Genomic DNA, 22,689 nt, shown 5'->3' on the forward strand with positions numbered 1-22,689 from the left:
CTTGATGGTACATCTTCATGGCCTGTCACATGTGTTAGATATAATAAATGCATACTTACCTTCTGCAAAAACTAGACACAAGCTAGTCAACAAACAAGTATGCATCATTCGCGTCTACTGGGTATTCTAGGTATTGGCCAGGTAGTCTGGAGCCCAGTGGACTATCACATGTCATGAATCCAAGAATTGTCCACACATCAAAAACAACACACAAAGTCAAAGAAATTCAAACAGACATCAGTATGCAGTGCACAAGTAATGATCCTCTTGTTCTTGGATTGTCCTGTTTGGTTCCATCGGAAACCGTGTTGAGCTACCTGGCTCGAGGGAGAAACCGCTCAGACTCTCTCTCAAGGCCATCTGGTCACTCGGACTGCCTAAGAATTCATCAATAGCCATTTGGGCCATCTGGTCGCATTGACGGCCCGCCCGACTATGAAACCCAATACAGTCATCTGGTCGCAGTGATCACCTGACTGCGAAATCCAATACAGTCATCTGGGGCGGTCCGCCCGACTATGAAACCCAATACAGTCATCTGGTCGCAGTGATCACCTGACTGCGAAATCCAATACAGTCATCTGGGCCGTCTGCTCGCAATGACCGCCCGACTACGAAGTCCAATATATCTAGCATCGTTGCCTCCCATATACAAATCTTGCTCCTTGGACTATCGGGCATTGTTGCCACCCAAACTCGAGCATGCACAAATAATCATTATATAAGCAGAATAATGATGAATTCCAGTCTAATATATATACAATGAAGAGGGCTAGATGCACAATCCCTCCCTCTTGAATCTGTCTTGATCGCAAGACGTCCATATCTGTACTTCAAATACATTTAGACGAACCATTTCCTTGTAAGCTCGTAGTATATCTTGATAGTCCTTGAAGTACTTCTTTGGTATCCATTTTGTATCCAATAGCGAATAACTCTCAAATTCCAAGAGGAACTTTATGACCACTGTCTTTCCTCTTTTTCTCATAGAATGAAACTAGCTTTTCCACTCGTTGTGGATCCTTCAAAACAGGCTTCTCTGGAGGTAACCTATACATGGTTTCAATAAACTGTCATGGAAGGCATTATGTGTCCAACCAATAACAAACATGGTTGATCTTCTTGGCATCCTGAGAAAGGTCCATATACCATCATTCCCTGACTTTGGCAATCCAAAGATAAAATCAATAGCAATACTCTCCCATAGAACATTCAATGGGTGCAATAATCTTGCTAGCTTTTGTCGATCAATCTTTGACCTTCTGACAAAACATTCTTGAACATATAGCTTAATGTTCTTTCTGCTAGGCCAATAGAAGTAGCTTCTTCCAAACTTGAGTTGTAGTCACTTTTGGCCTCAAAATCCTTTGTCTCACAGTGGGTTTGCATCATAAGAAAACCTTTTTTGATGACATAAAAAGTCACCAAAACTTCATTCTGCAATCTGTTCCAAAACATCTTTGAAATCCTCTTTGGTAGCATAAGGATCCTTCATCAAAGTGAAATCCATATGATAACCCATAGAAACCGCATGGCTCACGGGTCTTTGAGATAATGCATGTGCTAATTGTCTTTGACATTCATAGGCCACAACATGGCCTTCTTGGTTCAAGACCGCTTCAATGCAATCTCATCATGTTAAACCACGAAAAGGTCTAGAATAACCAACACCGGTCCTTTGCTAGCATAAAGTCTCAATGCTTCAAAAGGGTTCTGTTTCAACTTTGGTCCACAGATTCCACGACTTTATTTGTTGAAACATGCAATGGGCTAAGGACCATTGCAAACCATTCGTCGAACTTCTTGGTATGATGTCATTCTGATGATCTTCCGATCTCTCTGGCTTCTTTGCCTTCCTTTCATTTACTTGTCCTGAGGACACTGCATTTGAGAGAGTAGGCCTAAGGATAGCTTTCCTGTTTCCTCCACGAAAAGCAGACGTGGTGGCTCCTGATCCTTCCGAAATGGTGACTCCTTTGGCTTGAAGATAAACTTTAGCAACTTCAATTCCTTCGGCTTTGGTAGCTTGATCCTTGATGAAATCTTCAAACATTTGAGCCCTTCTATAATCCTGTTCCTTCTTGGCTCTCCAAGTAGGAAATTCAATCTCTGAGAAATCGTCTAAACTGCTAAAAGTCATGGTACTCTTCTAATGCCATGGACGTGGTCTCATGATGTCACATGCACTCTGCACTGTAGTGCATGGTGACAAGATGGCTCATCATCATCATCATCATCATCAGTGTATCATTGTACAATATTAGTACCCTTTAGGATGATATTTGTCGTACACCGTGACCCCATTGTAATCCTCAGTCTGGGATATGACAAGTATGAGCTACGTAAGCAGACTTGGTGGCTCCTGGTCCTTCTGAAATGGTGACTCCTTTGGCTTGAAGATAAACTTTAGCAACTTCAATTCCTTCGGCTTCAATGGCTTGATCCTTGATGAAATCTTTAAACATTTGAGCCCTTCTATGGTCCTATTCCTTCTTGGCTCTCTAAGTAGGAAATTCTGTCTTTGAGAAATCGTCTAAACTGCTAAAAGTCATGGTACTCTTCTGATGCCATGGTCGTGGTCTCATGATGTCACATGCACTCTGCATGGTGACAAGATGGTTCATCATCATCAGTGCAACATTGTACATTATTAGTACCCTTTAGGATGATATTTGTCGTACGTCGTGATCCCATTGTAATCCTCCGTCCAGGATGGCACGAGCTACGTAGGTCATTTCTCAGCCATAGTGAGTGAGTGAGTGAGTCAAGTCTCTTAACCCACTTGGAGAGAATCATTTATGCATGTAGAGTCAGTAGAAACCTTAGGGTTTGCATTAGAAAGCATTCTGCATTCTGCATATTGCATATCATTCATCCATTGCACATAGACCATTGCAGAAGCCTCAAGATATCATCTAGTATTTTATCCAATTTATCTGGCATTTTCCCCATATTTTACAGCAGTATTTCAACATTTAAATACCATTAATATCCATTATTTATCATGAACAAGTTGTGTAGCAAAACTAGCTACAGTCGGCTAGCTTCACAGCCAACCGACCAGCACTTGGGAGCATATAAATAGGCTTGCTTTTGCACCATTCCATCTATCATCTCAGACATTCAGCCAACAAGCATCAAGCGTTTGAGCCTTTAGCACAACGAGCATAGACAATTGGTCATTCACCCCTTAGATCACTGCATACTTTAGCGTTTTTAGTCAGCGTTTCATCCTTCAACAATTAGGAGCATCAACGCATGTGCACTCAGCCTCCATCAACAAAACGCATTAGTTCCCAGCATTCAGCCCATCAGAAGACTTATGTTTTCAGCCTTGAAGCAGTTTTCAGCATTGCATAACATCAGTGTTTGCTACAACCCCTTGGGTGAAGGTAACACGCATGCATACATTCATTTTCAGCATTCATACATAGCTTAGAACAATCCCAAACAATCCATACCTCAGCCTCAGATTTGCAGCCTTCCCTCATTCCATTGGGAAGAGTGCAGAGGCTCAAGATCAATCATTATTGGTGCTTCTACAACCGTGTATAGTTTAGCCCGACTCTTGGTCCTGCGAGATCTTGTGTTTGGCTTATCGTCAGTCCAAAGTCATTCTCTTCAAAGTAATAAAGCAAATACTATTCCGGTAATTGGATAGGGGGCCCTTCAGTGGGTAATTCGGGACCCCATACGGTGTACAGTCTCTCTCTCTCTCTCTCTCTCTCTCTCTCTCTCTCTCTCTCTATAGATCTGTTAAAGTTTGAAGTCATAAAAGTGGATTGCTAAACTCGCGAAACTCAGGATACAGAAGGCGGGGTGAGACTAACAGGATCCTTAATTACGAATATTTCCGTTGCATGTGACACGAGTAATGGATCGACGACCCTGGTTCCCATCTTGAAGTCTTGTATTGGCCTCATAGTTGTTCCCTTCGTTAGGCCCTTGGTCTCCCTTTGCTCTCAACATGGCTCTGTCACCCCAAGAAAGTTTCTTCAAGAGAAATCTTGCTCTGATACCACTATAAGCCCAGCTGGTCGTGCATCGACAGACTCAACCACGTGTCCAAGAGATAAAGATATATAGAGAGAGAGAGGAGAGAGAGAAGGGAATAGGGATCTTGCACAATACACCACACTGAGCGGGGAACAGGTCCCGTCCCCTTTCAAGAATTTATTTAGGAACAATCTACGGGCCCGTTGGCTAGGATCAATACAATCAATGAATTCAAAACAAACAGATATGCCGATGTAGGATATCCAAGTCGATGTCGAGGCACGAGATCTTTGACGTTGAGCACACCACGGGGATGACCTAGAAGTATCTCTCACCGGGCTAGTATCAGATCCAATATCGAGATCCTAATCCAATGAATCCAAGTCCAATGAATCCAAATCCAATGAATCCAAGTCCAAGTCTAAATCCAAATCCAAGGTCCAAGTCCAAGTTCATATCCAAGTCGAAGTCGAAGTCCAAATCCAGATGCTAATCCAAGTCCAAAAATCACTCGCTCATACCATGAGTAATCTCCACAACTCCTACAGCCTTGTCGATGAGGGAAACCATGGAAAAGCTCTTTCCGGCAAGAGAACTGATATAAAACCTATTTTAATGGTTTTCAGGCGTTACAAACCTCCAAAAAGTAGTTTTTGGAGCAGTTTTAGGGTTTTTGAAATTTTTAGGGTTTTTGAAATTTTTAGGGTTTTTGAATTTTTAGTTTGTACAGTCCCGTTCATGTCTGTACAGTTCCGTACGGCTGTACGGATCCGCACAGCCCTATGGACAGATGATGATGTGGCATTGTAGTCGATGAAGGCGCTCTAAAATCACCGGGTAGCGATTTGGTTCGTGATCAAGTAGATGATCTCCATGCTTCAATGAAGATGGCAACACGATGATGCTCAAAAGAGAGGCTTATGCTTCTTTTATACTTGGGGAAGTCTTGCTTTTTGCTTTGCCAAAAAGTGATACTTTTGCTTTGCTTTTGTCTTTTACTTTGCTTTTGGTCTTTTTAATAGTAAAATATTACTCAACTTTAATTAAAAAGTTCTTGTTTTGCTTTTCTAGCTTCAAGGTCTTGCTTTTTGGCCAGTTTTTAGCTTTTTGGTCCGCCTTAGTCTGCCCTTTCCAATGGTGCCCTTGGCTCGTGGTGAACCCTGTTTGACTTTTTGCTTTTTCTTGCTTTTTGACCAAGAAATAGTTACATCTGGATCCCCCATGGGCTACCGACTGCTGCTCTGGTATGCTCTAGATGGCTACCAGGGTTTCCAAACCTTCCATGAGGATGATGGTGCTGATGGTGATGCTGATGATGATGGCGCTGATGCTGCTATTGCTGATGACATTGATGATGGTAATGATGATGATGCTACTGATGCTAATGTTCATGCCAAGCATTAGCCATGGCACGGGCGTGCTCGTGACATCGGACTCAACATCATCATGAACCGTTTCTTTGCCCACGGGACAGATGCCCAAACTATAATAGTTCTCCCTAAGGATCACCTAAAGCTTTCCACGATGATGCACACACAATCATGAGATTAGGTACAAACCAGAAGATGCGATCTTTAAAGGTCACTTACACACCATAAGGGTGTGTTCAAACATGAGGGGGAAAAAAAAGTGCCTCGTGTGGAGAATTTTTACTCCTAGTTCACATGTCACTACTATAAACTTACAAAAGTGATGAAGTGAACATGTATACAAGAGTAAGTGTAGACCAATCTTCAAAAGGTAGTAAGCCCAAAGCTTTGCGGAAAGCTTCGAACTTTTCTTGATTGCCCAAAAGAAAGCAATTTCCCTTGGTGTCTGTAATTTATCCCGTTGGTTGTGAGCACGTATTGGGCATTGCCTCGTAAATAGCAATCTCTTAAACACTCAATGAAATGGTAACAACACAAAGCATAAGCAAAGCTGAAAACTGAAACGGGCACAAATACACCACACTTGGGCCGAAACCGAGGCCGACCCCCCCTTCAATACCAAGTATATTATTGGAGTATTTTATTTGTACAAAGTTCCACATGCTATGCTTGCTCGATTTGCCATAAACAAAGAAATTAAAACAAATGCCAAACAATGCTTTCGGAGAAGAATCTGTCAATGGAGACTTGCAACAATTCTCCATCACTCACCGGAGAGATGCAAACGTGTCACTGGTGTTCCGGGTCCACGCACAACACTCGTGTGCCCGTACTAGTGCTTGTGGAGGGATGTAATTTGATTGAGTGGTGTTCTCTTTTTTCTAATAGAAGGATCTTTTCTCGAGGAAAAAAAGAAATGGAAGTCGGTTTATATTTACATCTTTTCACCATATGTGTGCGTGTGCATGCACATAAAATGTGTAAGGTAGGCCACACACAGACCCTGCATGCATGCATGCACGTGCACACACAACTCACAAACGCATGCATGTATATATATGTATGTACATACACGTGTGTGTATTTGCGCGTGCGTGTGCGCGCGCATGTGTACCTCTTGATACATCAACACACAATAATCAGATCTACAAGCTTTTCTTGGTTTAAGACCATCCCTTTTTGTCATCCTTGCAGCTCAGCGCTGAATTCCAAAACAAACGAGTATGTTGCAATAAAGAAGATTTGTAATGTTCTCAGCAACAGGCTTGATGCTAAAAGGACTTACAGAGAGATAAAGCTTCTTCGCCACATGAAGCATGAGAATGTGCGTCTTTGTGCTTTTACAAGATTTTACAGTAGTACTCCATCACAAATGCACATGCTGCATCCTTTCAGGACTCGGATTGAACTCCATTTCATGGCAGGTTATTGCCATCAAGGACATCATGCCTCCCCCAAGCCGGCGCAATTTTGATGATGTTTATGTGGTATATGAGCTTATGGACACAGATCTTTCCCGAATTATAGAGTCAAAGCAAAGTTTGACGGAGGGGCATTGCCAAGTGAGTTGATGTAAATTCTCACTTCATGCTGTGATTTCCCGCTGTTTCTTAAAGTGGAAGGGGTAATTAATGGTATCTTCTGCTGGTGTGTGCAGTATTTCCTGTACCAAATCTTGAGAGGCTTGAAGTATATCCATTCTGCCAATATTTTGCATAGAGATTTGAAGCCAGGAAACCTTTTCATAAATGCAAATTGCGACCTCAAAATTGGTGACTTTGGACTGGCTCGAACGTCATCAAGTTCGGAGGCGGATTTCATGACAGAGTATGTGGTAACTAGATGGTATAGAGCACCCGAGCTGCTGCTCAACTCAGCCGACTACACAGCAGCCATTGATGTCTGGTCTGTGGGGTGCATTTTTATGGAGCTCTTTATCCATGAGCCATTGTTCCCAGGAAGGGACTATATGCATCAACTGCGAACCATTGCAAAGGTATCATGTCACAGAATCATTGGAGCTTCAAGTCTCTTGATTGCTCATGCTTTTTATCCCTTTATGTGCTGACACCATAAAAGTGCAGTTGATTGGTGTACCAGACGAGTCCACTATGGACTTTGTCAAGAGTGAGAATGCTAGACGATACCTTCGTGAGTTACCACGCTATGAGAAGCAACCCTTGGCACAAAAGTTTCCGAAGGTGTCTCTGGTAGCCCTTGATCTTGTGGAGAAGATGCTAGAGTTCAATCCAACTAAGCGAATCACAGGTATAGTATCCCGTTTATTCCTGTTTGTGTTTATAGATCCAATCTTGCACATGTTAGGCCATGATTGGTCTAGATATGAAGGGTGCTTTGATTTACATTTTTAGTGGTGATTTTCAGTGGAAGATGCACTTGCTCATCCCTACCTATCGCCCATGCATGATACCTCGGATGAGCCAATCTGCCCCAGACCCTTTGTATTTGACTTAGAGGAACATAAACTAACCGAGGGAAAGATCCGGGAGCTTATCTACAAGGAGGCTTTGCTTTTCAACCCAAAGTTCAGAGAGTAAAGCAGCAATAAGACCTAACTTGTTGCCAAAAACAGCTGCTTTTGTGTCTTTACTTTTAAGAAGCAAGTAATGGGAATCCTTATCTCGTCAATTTTGGGAACACCTTAAGAATCCCAGACACACTCTTACCTGCCGTGGTGGAACCCTCATTGGTGTGGATTGGCTGATTGGAAGTAAAGAAAGCGTTCGGCTTATTTCCTGATTCCTTATCACAACAGTGCAGCATGTACTAATCCCTCTGTAGCTTCATGGCAAGATTTCAGATTATTTGTGAAGAGAGCACATGGAATTACATTTGTTTGATTTTTTTTTATCGCAATGGTACAGCCTATAGGGGTTTTCCACAGTGTGTCATCTATTTTTAATCTTGTTTAATTTAAGAGGTTGTCAAGCTTTCCCTGAAAAAAAAAGATAGTCTAGCTATCTGCTCCTTTACCTGGAGTCCGTTTCCATAGATTACTAGGCTATGAACATAATTTTGGGGTCCTCCACAACTGTGGTTGAGTATTGATGAATCATGAATGGTTAACCTGTGTGGCTTGTTATCAGATAATTGCTAGTAGCAATTGAGGGTTTGATTTGTCACTTGTAATGGCTCATCTTTTATCTTATTATCTCAGCAACTGTATGCCAAAGATATATTGCCTTCTAACACACCTACTATACACCACTGAACAAAAGGCAAAAGAAGATAGAAAAACAAGGTGAAGATACCTGACGAATTGCAAGCTGAAGCAAAACTGGCACCATTTCGTTGAAGAGAGTATGGGGAAGTCAGCAACAGTATTTCATTGTATGAAAGATGGCGGTAACTTGTTGGAAATGGGCTTTCACATGATGGGCCAAGAGAGAAGGAGAGTTCTGAAAATAATAAGGGGGGAAAGAGTTTTATGCCAGGAGTTGACACATCAGTGATGAGCCTGCAACCATTAAAAGTGGCTGTCCCTGATTCCTTGAGCGTGGAGATTGTGGTTGAGAGCACAGTGAGAAGATGCTGCGGATTGTCAAGCTAGCTTTAGGAGTCTGCTATGGTGTTGCATCATCCAGCAATGTCATTTCCAGCTTGTGCAAGATTTGTGCTATCGTAAAATAGGCGTAGAGCTGATGAGTAGACTTGGAAATATTATGGAAGTCCTTCATCCAAGTTGTTGCTGGCTGGTTTTGCTAAATATTTCTGTCTTGAGCAGTGCAGGTGCCCAGCATGTGCACGTGTGCGCGCGCATGCATGTGTGTGTGTGCGCGCGCGTGTGCGAGAGAGAGATTAACATCTACGAAAGATCCAAAGCGTCTATGATACAATACTGCCATGGAAAGAAAAGAACGGGAAAAAAAGAAAACTGCTGCCATTGGTATAAGCGCATGGCACAAGGTGAGAGGGGGCCTCGCAACAATTGTATGTATGTACACACGTATATATATGTCATATACACACATTTTTTTATATAAAAGTAATGATATATTACTAGTGGGAAACCTTAGTGGGAGGTGAAAAACCCACGAAGGAATATGCACTGTACAATGGTGGGTCCGAAAAGGATCCATGCTAGAGTTCCTCAAAAACAATCAAAGAGAAGTGAGAAAGTCAACATCCTCGCTTGCATAACAACATGCAACGTTTGTCACAAGGAGAGCCTGAGGAAGGAGAAGGTGTTTGATATATGTTGTCTGAACATGAATTGGTTCCGGCTCGTCCAAATTGTCCACAGAACCACACCCAGGAGAAGAACGCAGCATAGGGTTGTAGCGCAATTGTCAGCACTCAAAATATCTACAACTCTCCCAAAAAAGTGTGGGAAATCTAATGCGCAAGCAAGTAAGCTGAAACCTTGTCTAGGAGCAGTCTAGAATGTGGACAAATCCAAAGAAGATGCAACGTCTCAGTTTGCGCACCACAATGGCGGCATGATGAGGCATAGATACATCGTGAGTGCAGTAGCACACCCACTGGGAGAACTCCAAGCATACGTCTCCAAGGGAAGATGCATTCTTTCAATGGCAAGACGCTCCTCCAGATCCCTCCACCATAGTAATGGTATTTGTAAGTGCCACAGATCATTATATACATGGTGGTGGTTGCAACGTCACATATAACTTAGCCGATATAATATCCAAAGGCACCCCCAAGACTTTCTAGTCAAGCAGACGATCATGCATACGAAGCGGTGGTATTGGTGCAAAGGGGGACATCAACTCATATATCACGCCACAAAGATCTATAATGCATACTCAATCCAAAACTACGTCGAGCCATAGGGAAGGACTTAATGTTTCCAGCTTGGTCCACCACATCTTGGATGTCAATTATGCCCTTTTTTGCCAAGAAGAAAGCTTTCCTTGGTTGTGTGAAAGCAAATGGGGCCGCAATCCAATGTATGCTTTCAGCCCTTAGGGAATTCCCTTGTACATTGTCACGGCCATTCCATGTCACATGCTGTAATGCTTTCTTCCAGTATTGAATAAGCTGCATGCTATATGGGTAGCCGGGTATCTTTCCAACAAAACGAACAAACATCACCTCCCAATGTGTAGTAGTCTAGTCACCAAAGCCTGAGGATCTCATTCTAACACACATGGCCACTAGCATCTGTGACCAAGGTTGCCGTTGTACTACGGAATCTAACAAGTAGCTTTGCCATTGACAATAGCATGTGTGCTTTCTTATGGTGTTTTGACTTCCCAAATGACGCACAATCTGTGAAGAAGTCTCAATGATTTTCCCTGGCCATATATGAGCATGCCAAGCTTCAATTTTCATTGGCAAGGGTTTGGATTTCCTAAAATTTACTTTGAGGCATGCAGCACATGCGAAGAGGTCAAGTGCTTCCGTTATGGACTTGAGATCATCTGGATCATTTCTAGTCAGAAAGAAGGAATCATTTGCATATGCTTGTTCCACAAATTGTTCATTGATGGGGCAAAACCGGCCCATGCAAAGTGTGCATGGCGAGAAGGTGATCCATAAAGCAGTGGATGTGTGGCAATGGCATATAGTAACACACTCAAGGGCAACCTTGGTGTACCAATTTGCCTAAGCTCCATGCCTCTGTGAGTTCTCCATCCACAATGCCTGATGCCCGGCTCTCTTGTTAAAGCTAGTAAACAATATTCCTCATTTTGTGACCGAAGCCCATACGACGCATGGTTTCTGCCACAAAGTCCCATTGGATTGTGTCAAAGGCCTTTTCAATATCTATTTGCATCAATAGCACATCTTGTTCTGTGTATTTAGCATACTCAATGCCAATATACACATTCTCAATGTTGTCTGTAATGTGTCTGCAAGGCACAAATCCATATTGCACTGGGATGCAAACCCGTATAGAGAGAGCCCTTGAGGTGGTTAACTAGCATTTTACAACCAATTTGTATGCCACTGGCATGAGTGTGATGGGTCTCCAATCTGCAAAAGACTCACAAAAGATCTTTTTTGGAAAGAGTTTTAACATTCCGTCTTTCCAAGAGGAAGGCAATTCCCAAATTTCCCATGCAAGATTTATCATATATAGCAATGGCACTTTCAGTTGGTCCCAAAATTGCACGAAGAATTCCACGGTTAGTCCATCCCATCCGAGGGCTTTCCATCTCCCCATGTCATGCAAAGCCTACTGTAATTATGTTTTAGCAAAGGGTATTTCCATAGTACTCGCATCATCTAGGGACAATATTGGATGTACATGAACTAACAAGGCTTCCCTAGCGGCCTGCATTTGTAGCGAAGGGGGCTGTGGGGTAGCAAAGAATGCTACAAAGTGAGCTGCATATGCATCTGCATCTGCAAGCTCTCGTTTTGTGGACGCCCATCTTCTTGTATCCATTTTAACCCTCTTAAGGTTATCTTTTTGTCGGGCATGATGAAGCTGTTGAAAGAATTATTTAGAGGAGAAGCCCTTATCCCACAAGCGTTTCTCCCTAGCTCTCACTTTCCATTTTTCTAGTTTTCTCTCGTCATTTGCAGCCAGTTGTTGTTTAGCAATACAAAGAGCTTCTTCCTCAACAGGTTGTAATGGGCATGCATAAGCCAGTTCTTGCAAGACCTGACATTTGACTTTGGCTTCTGTTACCATTTTCCTTTGTTCATACAAAAAGTTTTTGTCGTAATCTTGCATACGGGTCACAAATCTATATCATGCAACATCTCAATTTTGAAACATTTGAGCGGCTAGCGGAGGGATGATATCCTTCACCATTTGTTGGAAGCAGTCATGTAAGAGATAGCTATTGTTTATTTGCAACAACCGTTTGTCATACAAGGACATATCATCTACAGTTCAAAATAGAGACCCATCCATATAGCAGAGAATGATTTGATAATTGTAATGCATGGTCAATCCACATTTTGCAAACACATTCATCATACTGATTTCAAGTATCATTTGTCCAACCTAGCATGATAAGAAAATAGGGCCGAATGCGAGAAAGTGTAACCAGGCATCCCTTGTCTAACATGTGGCCATAAATCTAGTGCATGTATTTCATCAACCATGTTTGCCCAAGCAACCTTTTCCAAAGCTAGCATATGCGAGTGCCCCGAGGAATTATCTCCCAACCGAGGGTGCATTATTGAAGTTGCCACAGATAAAGGCATTGTGCAACCATGGATAAGCTCTAATTTTAGCCCGCTTGGTTGACGCTATGTGTGCATAGATTGTAGCAAACTCAAAAATTCCCCCGTGCAACAAACATTGTACAACCAACTAGTGTCCAACTGGATCATTGAACACAAGAGTTGGGTGTAGTTCATTGCGGACCATGATAAGCACACTAGAGCAGTCCCCTCTGCCTACATAAAAATGCTATATCCTAATTGACCAGTAAATTCATGTTGATTGTACTCTTGCAAAGATATCACATCTGGCTTCATGCTAGCAACATAAGACCATAAAAGTTACCAATTTTCAGGTTTGCACAACCCATGGACATTATATTCATGCATTTGATTGGTGTAGTCATGTATATACAATGTAGAGTATGTACAAGGCCATGAAAGATGAAAGGCGGTGTTCATGGGAACATCACCTGGATCCAAAACATCATTACCAAGATCGTCTTGAAAGTAAGCATCAGAATGCTCCCCAAGATAGGAATGCTGTCCTGAAACTATGAGGACATCCTTATCTATGCCTTTTGCAATTTTTGCCCAAGCATCAACAATGGTTGTACCATCATTTTCCTTGTTCACGTAGACATTTGGCTGCTTGCCATCAGACAAAGTAACTATAAAGTTTCTTTCAATTATCGGTTGCTTTGCTTTAAGAGGCTTTTTTGGCAAGGTCCAACCCTCCGAAGCCTTTGAGACTTGCAGTTTGCCCTTTTGTTTTGAGGTAAGACACCAGAGTTATTGGCTGAGATACCAAGACTCGCTTTCCTTTGCCTTTTTCATTTACATTGTTCTGAGTTTGTGTAACATCTGGCGATTTAGCCTTCTATTGGATATTGTGCCTTCCTGTGACAAGATCTGGCTCTTTAGGGATAGCCAAGGGAGGTGGTTGCAATTGCGGTTCGGGACATGTTGACCACATATGTCCAAATTTCCCACATTGGAAACACGCGCATGTAAATTTTTTCCATTTTAATTTGAAAGGCTGGGTTTGTTAGTATCCCACAAGATGCAAAATTGATTCATGTTTCCATTCATTTTGGGAGGCAAACTATTGTTAATCCCATTTTGGATTAACAAAGATGCTCCTCCAATTGAGGACATTATTAAGTGTTATGTAACGACACTATAAAAGTTGTACATTTTAAGATACTGGCCACCCAAGGCCTTAGTTAGTAAGTTTTATTTGCTCAAGTGTGAATAAGGACTAGATGTATAAAAGGAAATTTCTCATAATGACATAACACAATCCCCCTTTGTGCTATGAGAGCTCTTGCTTTGTCTTGTGGGAGAGAGAGAGTGTGTGTACTCTAGTGCATGTTCCTCTTCTATGCATGTGTATTGGAGAGTGAGAGGAAGATTGCATTGCATTATGGTGTGAGCTACTACGTAGTGACAGTGTGGAGGTGGAGATTAGAGAAGTGGAGCTTCCCAAAGTGAGCTTGGAGAGCCTCAAGGGACGTGAGCTCGAAGCATTGGTAAGTACCCAACAATAGTTGTAGTCTATTGCTTCTTCCGATTGTGAATGGGTAGAGTTCTGTCTTGGGAGCTACGGTAGCCCATAACATTTTTGGCGTTGCTGTCGAGAAATACCATAGTTTCTTCCATCCTCTTAGAGCTCCAGCTCCCATTATGCAATTGCACTATTGCCTTTGCATTTTGAAGGTGCATTGTGAAAAACTGTGTAGATAAGGTTTGTGTGGAAGAGAAGAAATTACATTAGTTGTGGAAAATCGTGTGTTTGGAAGTGTGGGTGAGTGCTTGGTATTGCCTAGAGGAAAGCTACACTTGGTATTGCTTTCGATTTGTTGTTTTTGTCACTAATTTTGCAAGTGTGAGCTAGTAGTCGGTGATAAGCTTTGTTTTGTTTTTTCTAAAAAATCATAAAATTTACAAAAATAAGGAGCCATTAGTTGTGTTGGTGACATGCATTGCATTCCAATTGCTTGGCACAACCTTTTTGCATCTTTTGGATAGGAAAATCTCTCTCTAAACATCATTATGTTGACGAGGTTGTTAACACGTGAATGTGTAGGAAATAGTTCATGACGTGAACCGTAGTTTGCTAGTTTACGACGTGAAACACTCTCCGTAATCAGTGCCAAAAATTTCGGGATTGTCTTACTAAAGTTAGTGTGCCTTATCCTAACACGTCTGACACAAAGAAACGCCTAAAACCTTATCTCATGAAAGTGCAACGAAATAGTTCACGGTGTGAAACACATTATAGTTCACAACGTGAAACACATTATAGTTCACAACGTGAAACACCATCTGGTTCATGATGTGAACTACACTCTACTAGTTTACGGAGACTTGCTACTTCGCGGGGCAGCAAGAAAAGTCTTGTTCATCGACTACAAATTGTCAGACTAGCGGTAAGATAAGTTCATAGGTACACCATAGGAGTTGCCCTAACTCGAATTACTGCAATTCTAAGCTCAAAATTCAAAGCGTGAAACACAAGTTGTTTACGATGTGAAACAAAGTTCACGACGTGAACCTTAGTTTGCTACTTTACAACACAAAATGTAATCTACTGTTTCACGGAGATCTGTTGTTTCACGACAAGAAGAGTCAACCTGACAAAAAACCAATCGTAGTAGTTAGAGTAGCGATTTAGCCCATCGAAACACATTCTCATGCATTTGAGGTTAGGGAAACTCATTGGAGACGACCTTACCCCCGATGAGAGTGCATCAAAACACCTCGATTCTTCCTACCAAATAATTTTTGGTTCAGGTCGCTCAACGAGCACTCAATTGAGTGTTGCAGCTTGGAGAAATTTGATCACCATAGAAACAAGTAGCAAAGTATCCATGGAAGAAGGGCTAAGATTCTCTGGCTTTGGAGAGTAAGAAAAACTAGCTTCTCCTACTACGAAGTCTAGTGAAATCTTTGATATGGCTAGGGTATTTTTTGGTCTCCAGCACAACATAAAAGATGAAGCGCAATCTGTGGGCGTGGGCCTGTCAACAAGCGCAGCACATGGTCTAAGATCGAATTAACTAACCCAACCTTATGGCCCCAAGAATTCTAACACAACAAGGATTAGTGGGATGACCCTAGGGTTAGGAGAGATAAGGAAAATGGTGCTAGGACAGGTCAAATCTTCTTCCCCACATCTGAGAAAGTGGAGGAGGACTTGAAGGTGGCTGAGGTAGAGCGACAATTGCAGCTATTAAGCTTAAAAAGGCAAGAGCTCGACATGTGAATCTGTTGTTGTGACCACGTGGCAAGGACACTGATAACATGTGGACGGGGATGACAGAAGGAGGGATACGAGCCCTAGAACCCATCAATGAGGAACTAAGGGAAGAGCTCGACATGTGAATCTGTTGTTGTGACCACGTGGCAAGGACACTGATAACATGTGGACGGGGATGACAGAAGGAGGGATACGAGCCCTAGAACCCATCAATGAGGAACTAAGGGGGCTGATGAAAGACACAAGAAGAGGTGGACAATCTACCTAGGGCATCTGCAAACAGCAGGAGGAGAGCATTGGCTCTATAGAGAGAGGATATACAAATGATAAATGACCCCATATTCTTGCAAAGCATGGAACTTTTAATCCAGCAAAGGCGGGCTGAGACCGCTAACAATGAACGAGGTGATGAGGATTTACTTGGACCCAGCCCCATAGACCCGAATTGAATAGAAGAACCAATGCAAGGAGAGGACGAGGTCTAGGGAGGGGGTAGCTCCTCGAAGGCCAATTGTGGATCCTAACATAGATCTAAATGCGGTTACAAGGGTGGATCTATTAAATATGGCTGCAGAAATGGGGAGGGCATGGTTAGGGAACTAGGCTTTGCCCTTGAATCCAGACCATCTCATTCGAAGCCACACATCATTTCGAAGCTGGTGCAAAAACTCTCAGGTGATGGTAACCCGATCCAACACATAGAGATCTTTGAGTCAGCCTGTGTGGGGAAACATGTGGGCCGGTGAGTGACGTAACCATGATACATGCTTTTTCTCTCACCCTATAAGGGAAAGCCCACCAATGGCATCAAACCCTAAAGCCTGAGGATAAAGTCAATTTCACTCGGCTTAAGAATGTGTTTATATTGAGCTTTGCTCGAAGTGGTGATAGGTGGAGTCTTGTGGCACAACTCCACAACACCAAGCAAAAAGACAATGAGTCCATGATGTGAGATTATGTTTCTTGACTCAAACACTTGAACTCAAGATGCAAAGTGAGGGAAAGGCTAACTGAAGATCAATTATTGCCATGTTTCTGGAGAGGAGTCCAAGATCATAAGATGCATGATTATTTGGTGTTAGCCCCCGACCGACCACTCTAGATACGTGCTGTAAGTCGATTGAATATGAGGGTAACATGCTTAAGTTGCCGCCGCAACCAAAAGACACCAAGGAAGCTTTGGTTAGTAGCAGCATCACGAGTATCTAGTTATCAGGATGCGCGATCCAAGAACAAGCAAGTTGGCAACATGATAGTCGAAGAACTTAGCAATGCCATCTTGGAGAAGTTAAAGTTTAGGGATGCGAGAGAAGCATCAGGGAATGCCCATCTCTACCCCGAGAGAGAGTTGATTTGGTGCTCTATCTGTAGACAAAATCACACGAGCACTAAATGCCCTCACCTAAGACCAAGGACATTACTCTACTGTGCTCATTGTCTAGGGAACCATGACACTGCCATGTGAAGATATATGAGGATCCAACCTCTAGCACAATTGCCAGCACCCAAAGTGCCTCTAGCCTTACCAACACCTCCAAAGCAAACCAATGCACGGCTATAGGGCAGTCGAATATGTCGTACTTACCAAGGGGGATGTTTAGAATATAGGACATGTCGCCATTGTTGCCACACCTATTCTACCACCACAGCCACCATAGGCCAAGATTAACTAGGTGTTGATTAAGGAACCCTTGGAAGAGGGAGAAGTCATGCGTGAGGTAGAAGTCAATAACGACTACTACAAGGAATCCACAGAGATCACACTGGAGTACTATGTATTACAAAACAGCACGCGAGCACCAGTGTTTCAAATCACGGTACAATGGAAAGGAAAAGACGTAAACTTGACTATGAGAAGGGGACCTATACAGTGTTTTCATTGTAATGGACCTCATCGATTAGTGGAGTGTCCTCTAAAAAATGTGGCTAATGCTGGCCAAACCAAGCCGATCGCCGCCCGCAGAGCGCAGACCAGTGCCATGCCAACACTTTTATGTGTTAAGTGTGGTGTTGATCATCTGATCAAGGACTGCCCAAATCACGTTAATGGTGCTACTGCTACCTCTAACCATGCCACCATCAGGACTATAAATGTGCAACCTGGAAACATCGTTCCACTGAATGTCTTGACATGCACACAAGCGAAACAAGTGGACAAAGGGAAAAACCCAGGAGGTGTTACAACCTCTAAGACTGGAAGAAGGAGAAGAGTGAAAAAGGTGGGCAAGGGTGATACCATAGCTATAATTCAGGATGAATCTGAGGAAGATACCATTGACACCGGATCCACCCAATCAAGGAAAGGAGATGACCAAGTGCCGAAACCAGATGAGAAACCAAAAGAGATACCAGCAACCCCCAAGGGCGTTGGAGAATACCCAAATGCTGAAGAAGAAATAAGGAAGCTTAAGGAAGCTAAGGCCCTTGTTGAGGAATGTCAACGCAGCCATGAAGCCAAATTGAGGGCTAACAAGGCTAGGGATACAGCGTATCCATGAAATGAGTTGTTTAAAGAAAGGAAGTTGGATGTACCTACTCCAATTCCAGAAGAGTCTGAAGAAGGGACTCATAGTGACCTCATGGCAAGAATGTTTGAGGAGACAGGTCAAGAGTTGTCAATCCATTCATTCCCTAGGATTGAATATGAGACAAATACGTGGAAGAAGCCCTCACCTGCCAAAGAACCTAGAGACATAGGCAGTCTCTCAACAATATTGTCCACAACTATCAAAATGCCGCTTGGACCATTGCTACGCAACACGTCGGCATTGTGTGCAGATGTCAAGGACTAGGTAGAAGGAACACTGAACCCAATGTCCACTACAGAAGAAAACCAATCACATCTAGCAGAAATGAACCTAATGCCTAAGGAAGGGGGAGCACCCAAATTCATCAAAATACTTGTATGAGAGTGATGACACGAATGCCACAATTTCAATCCACCATAACGAGTACCAAACACTAGCTATCCTAGATGGAGGTGCAGGTGTGAGCATCATCACTAAGAGATGTTGGGAAAATCAAGGAAAATCAAAATCAGAAAGGGAAGATCTAATCGTTAAGATGGCGGATGGAACATCCTCAAGACCTATGGGGCTATTGAAAAACATTCGGCTTAAGGTCTTTTCGTTCCGTTACCATCATACATTTCTTGTAATGGACTTTTTGCACCAGCGAGATTCATATGATATTATCTTAGGCAGACCCTTCTTGAGGGAAGCCAAGGTGGTGCACGATTGGGCATTAGACCAAATGTATATTCGAAGGGATTCACAAATTCTGAAAATCGATCTCCATACGTGGAAGGCACACCCCATGGAAGAGAAATTGTTTGAAGATGATTTGGTCACCACAAAACAAACCACATCCTTACAAGTCTGCTAACCAGTTAAGGAGAATTCACGGGAAGAGGAAGAGGCCAAATTGTACACGTCGCTTCCACCTGTGGACTTTAGTAAAAACTGGATGCATATGCGTGCCACCATGGATGTGTTGCCTCCCAAAGGAACCTAATACGTTGAATCAGGAATCATTCCCACCACCTTAGTGAGCATGGTAGATGTGCAATCAACAGAAGAGGAAATAGAGGATGAAGCCTCCAGCATTGAAGGGTCTGGACCATAAGGTCGCAAACAACACCCAACCCCTTAGGAAGTGGCAAAAACAAAAGAGGTATATCGCTCGAAAAAATGCCCTGCTATGCAATAAACCCACGGACACCAAGTGGCTAGGATATCTCGAAGTCACTAAGGTGCACGAGGAGTTCTCTAAGAACTAGGGTGAGGAATTGAGTAAGATAACCTTGGCAGGAAAACAAAAGGAGAAAACCATGCCTTAAGAGCCTGATACACCGAACTCACCAAGGCAGGACGAAGAAAACGAAATAAGGCTTTGGCTGAAGCCCAACGAGAGGCAAAGAAGGCGATGGCTAGGACGACAGAAGATGATGAGGGACGACAAGGTAGGCCTGCTCTCAATGCCAGACCATTTCAAAACCTACACCATTGATGAACGAAAAGTGGTCCAATTGATGGCCAAAAGGGTGAAGAAAAATGGCCAATCCACATCCTACGACAGTCCAACGGAAGTTAAGGAGGTAGACATTGCAGAGTCCGAGGAGGATACCAAAACTATCTACATTGCTTAAGACTTAATTACGACTAAAGAAGAAGAACTCATTGCTTACTTAATTGCGGGCTGAAGAAGAAGAACTCATTGCTTAAGACTTAATTGCGGCTGAAGAAGAAGAACTCATTGCTCTCTTAAAAGAGTTCAAGGATTGTTTTGCTTGGAAATACATGGAAATGAAGGGTGTACCACCCAAGGTGGTTCAACACACTATCCCAATCATGGAAGGATCGAGACCATCTAGGCAAAGCTGTATCAGATGAATCCTAAATATGCAGTGATTGTAAAGGAGAAAATTGATAAACTCATCGCTCTACGGATTTCATCTATGAGATTGAGCACACAGATTGGCTTTCACCAATTGTGATTGTGCTAAAGAAGAATGGAAATCTAAGTGTCTGTATTAATCTCAAAAAGATCAATGCAGCCACCAAGAAAAACCACTACCCACTGCCATATATGGAATATGTATTAGAACGGGTAGCGATGAAGCCTATAACTTCTTAGATGGGTTTTCTAGCTATAATCAGGTAAAAGACTAACATAAGACGGCTTTCAACACAATGTTGGGGACCTTTGCTTATAAGGTTATGCCTTTTGTCCTCACCAAGGCCCTAATAACTTTCCAAAACGACTGATGTGCACAGCCTTCAAGGACTACTTAAAAAGTGGCTAGAGGTATTCATTGACAATCTATGTGCACACTCACACTGGACTGACTACTTGGCTTGCTTAAGGAAGGTGTTTGAGAGATGTCGATTATATCGTATATACTTAAACCCTTTTTAAAGTGTCAATTCTGGGTCAAGCCGGGTGTAATCTTAAGGCACATTATGTCTAAGAATGAGAGCAAAGTGAAGTTGATCTTGGGATTACCCCACCAACAAACTACAAGGGTGTACAATGGTTTATGGGACACATTGGGTATTATCCGCGACGATTCATCATATTCTGATGAAATTGTCAGACCATTGTATAGACTACTCATCGTCTTTGAATGGATTTAGGAGTGTCAAAATGCATATGATAAGTCGAAGAGAGCACTGGCTAGTGCACCAATTCTGAGACCCCCCAACTGGGATCTTGTATTCCATGTGCACATTGATACATCGAATTTTGCTATAGGATGCGTATTGGCACAACCTCGGGAATTCAAACTGGATTACCTAGTTTTCTTTGCCAATCGACAACTAAATGATGCATAGATAAACTACACCACAACTGAGCGTGAAGGGTTGGCCATGGTTTGTGCTGTTAAAAAATACAGACATTACTTGTTGGCCAACTGGTTTGTATTTTTGTGGATCATCAAGCCTTATTATACCTAGTGAGCAAGCCATGCACCATAGGGAGAATCACATGATGGTTTCTTGTACTCCGGAATTCGACTTTATGGTCACTGAGAAAAGGATCGTAACATGTTTTGGCAAAACATATATCTAGAATTTCGAACGGAGAATTTGCAACTAGCATTGACGATGATGTCCCAGATGTATGTATTTTCAGAATTGATATGGTGCCTGAGTGGAGTGAGGAAATATCAGAATACCTAGCTCATGGTTTCCCACAAGATCGACCTTTGAACAAAGATAAGATGCGTCGGCTTATTAAGTTGGCCACACCATATCAATTGATTGATGGATAACTATATAAGCTAGGCAAAGATGATATTCTCAGGAGATGTATGCGAGAAGATGAGTTCATCACAGTGTTAGAAGAAGCACACTTGGGAATAGCCGGAGGACATTTTGTGGGAGAAGTTACAACTCGTAAAGTGCTTCAAGGAGGACTGTGGTGGCCTACGTTATTTGGAGACGCCATAGAATTTGTGAAAAGATGCGATGAACGTCAACGGTTTGCTATTTCACAAGAAAAGGACATTGGACCTATTAGTCTAGCAATGCATCCGTCACACAAGGCTGTTATGTGATAGGAAAAATAGGGAGCACCTATCGTGGATAACACCACATTGCTAGTCAAACTTGCTGATGGAGTCACAGCTAGACCCATTGGCCTATTGAAGGATTTGAAAATAAAGATCCTTAGAACTACCTACCACCACAACTTGGTGGTGGTGATGAACTTTGGACGTCAGCCGATTTCTTATGACTACATCTTTGGGTGACCATTCATGAGAGAATCCAAAATGATCCACAATTGGGATACCAACCACATTTACATTCGAAGGAAAGATCAAACTGTAAAGATCAACCTATGCACGTAGAAGGTACATCCAATGAGTGGAAGACCCTTTACACATAGGACTCAGTAACAACTAGATCCATTGTAGTCCATATGTGTCAAACATGCCACAAGACACTAGATGATGAAAAGGATAGTGAGGAATGTGCACCTCTTCCGAAGCCAAAAGACTCTGAGAACTGGATGCATATCCTTGCCACCCTAGATATACTTCCTAGACACACTGGCATAAGGTTTGCTACGGTAGACAGGTAGGAGATTACATTTCTATGTATGCTTAGCACCGTATACGTGCCTAACATTACCACACATAGGAACTTGAACATGCCATTAAAGCGAAACCATCAAGGGAAACACGGTCCCACAGGACTCACAAGCTTGATGGATTCCATGGGCCAGAATGATATGTCTTCCTAGAGAATTCAAACACCCACTGGCTAATGTATGTTGGGGAAAATGAAGCACATGACCACTTCAACCAAATATAGCAAAAGGAGTTCACCAATAGCTCCCTTTTAGTCCACACACCACCCCAAAGCCAATCATTATGGAACTCGTTGATCCCAAACCTGAACCGAAAAATCTTTGCTGCTCTGCACGTAGAGCACATAATAAAAAGTTAGCATTGGT

The 22,689-nt window shown here is 42.6% G+C and overlaps 1 pseudogene across 1 annotated transcript in view; it reads left to right on the forward strand.

Moving 5' to 3' along the window:
• The window catches only part of LOC147642495 (mitogen-activated protein kinase 4-like), a 38,286-nt pseudogene extending 30,016 nt beyond the window's left edge, over positions 1–8,270 (forward strand). Inside the window, exons 3-6 of the transcript XR_015267711.1 lie at positions 6,561–6,690; positions 6,791–6,928; positions 7,024–7,634; positions 7,752–8,270. The product of XR_015267711.1 is annotated as a mitogen-activated protein kinase 4-like (transcript). The remainder of the gene's footprint in view (positions 1–6,560; positions 6,691–6,790; positions 6,929–7,023; positions 7,635–7,751) is intronic.
• The last annotated feature ends 14,419 nt before the right edge of the window (positions 8,271–22,689 follow it).

The sequence above is a fragment of the Cibotium barometz genome, chromosome 1 (assembly GCF_041138505.1).
Source record: "Cibotium barometz isolate CiBa-2024 chromosome 1, ASM4113850v1, whole genome shotgun sequence".
NCBI lineage: Eukaryota > Viridiplantae > Streptophyta > Polypodiopsida > Cyatheales > Cibotiaceae > Cibotium > Cibotium barometz.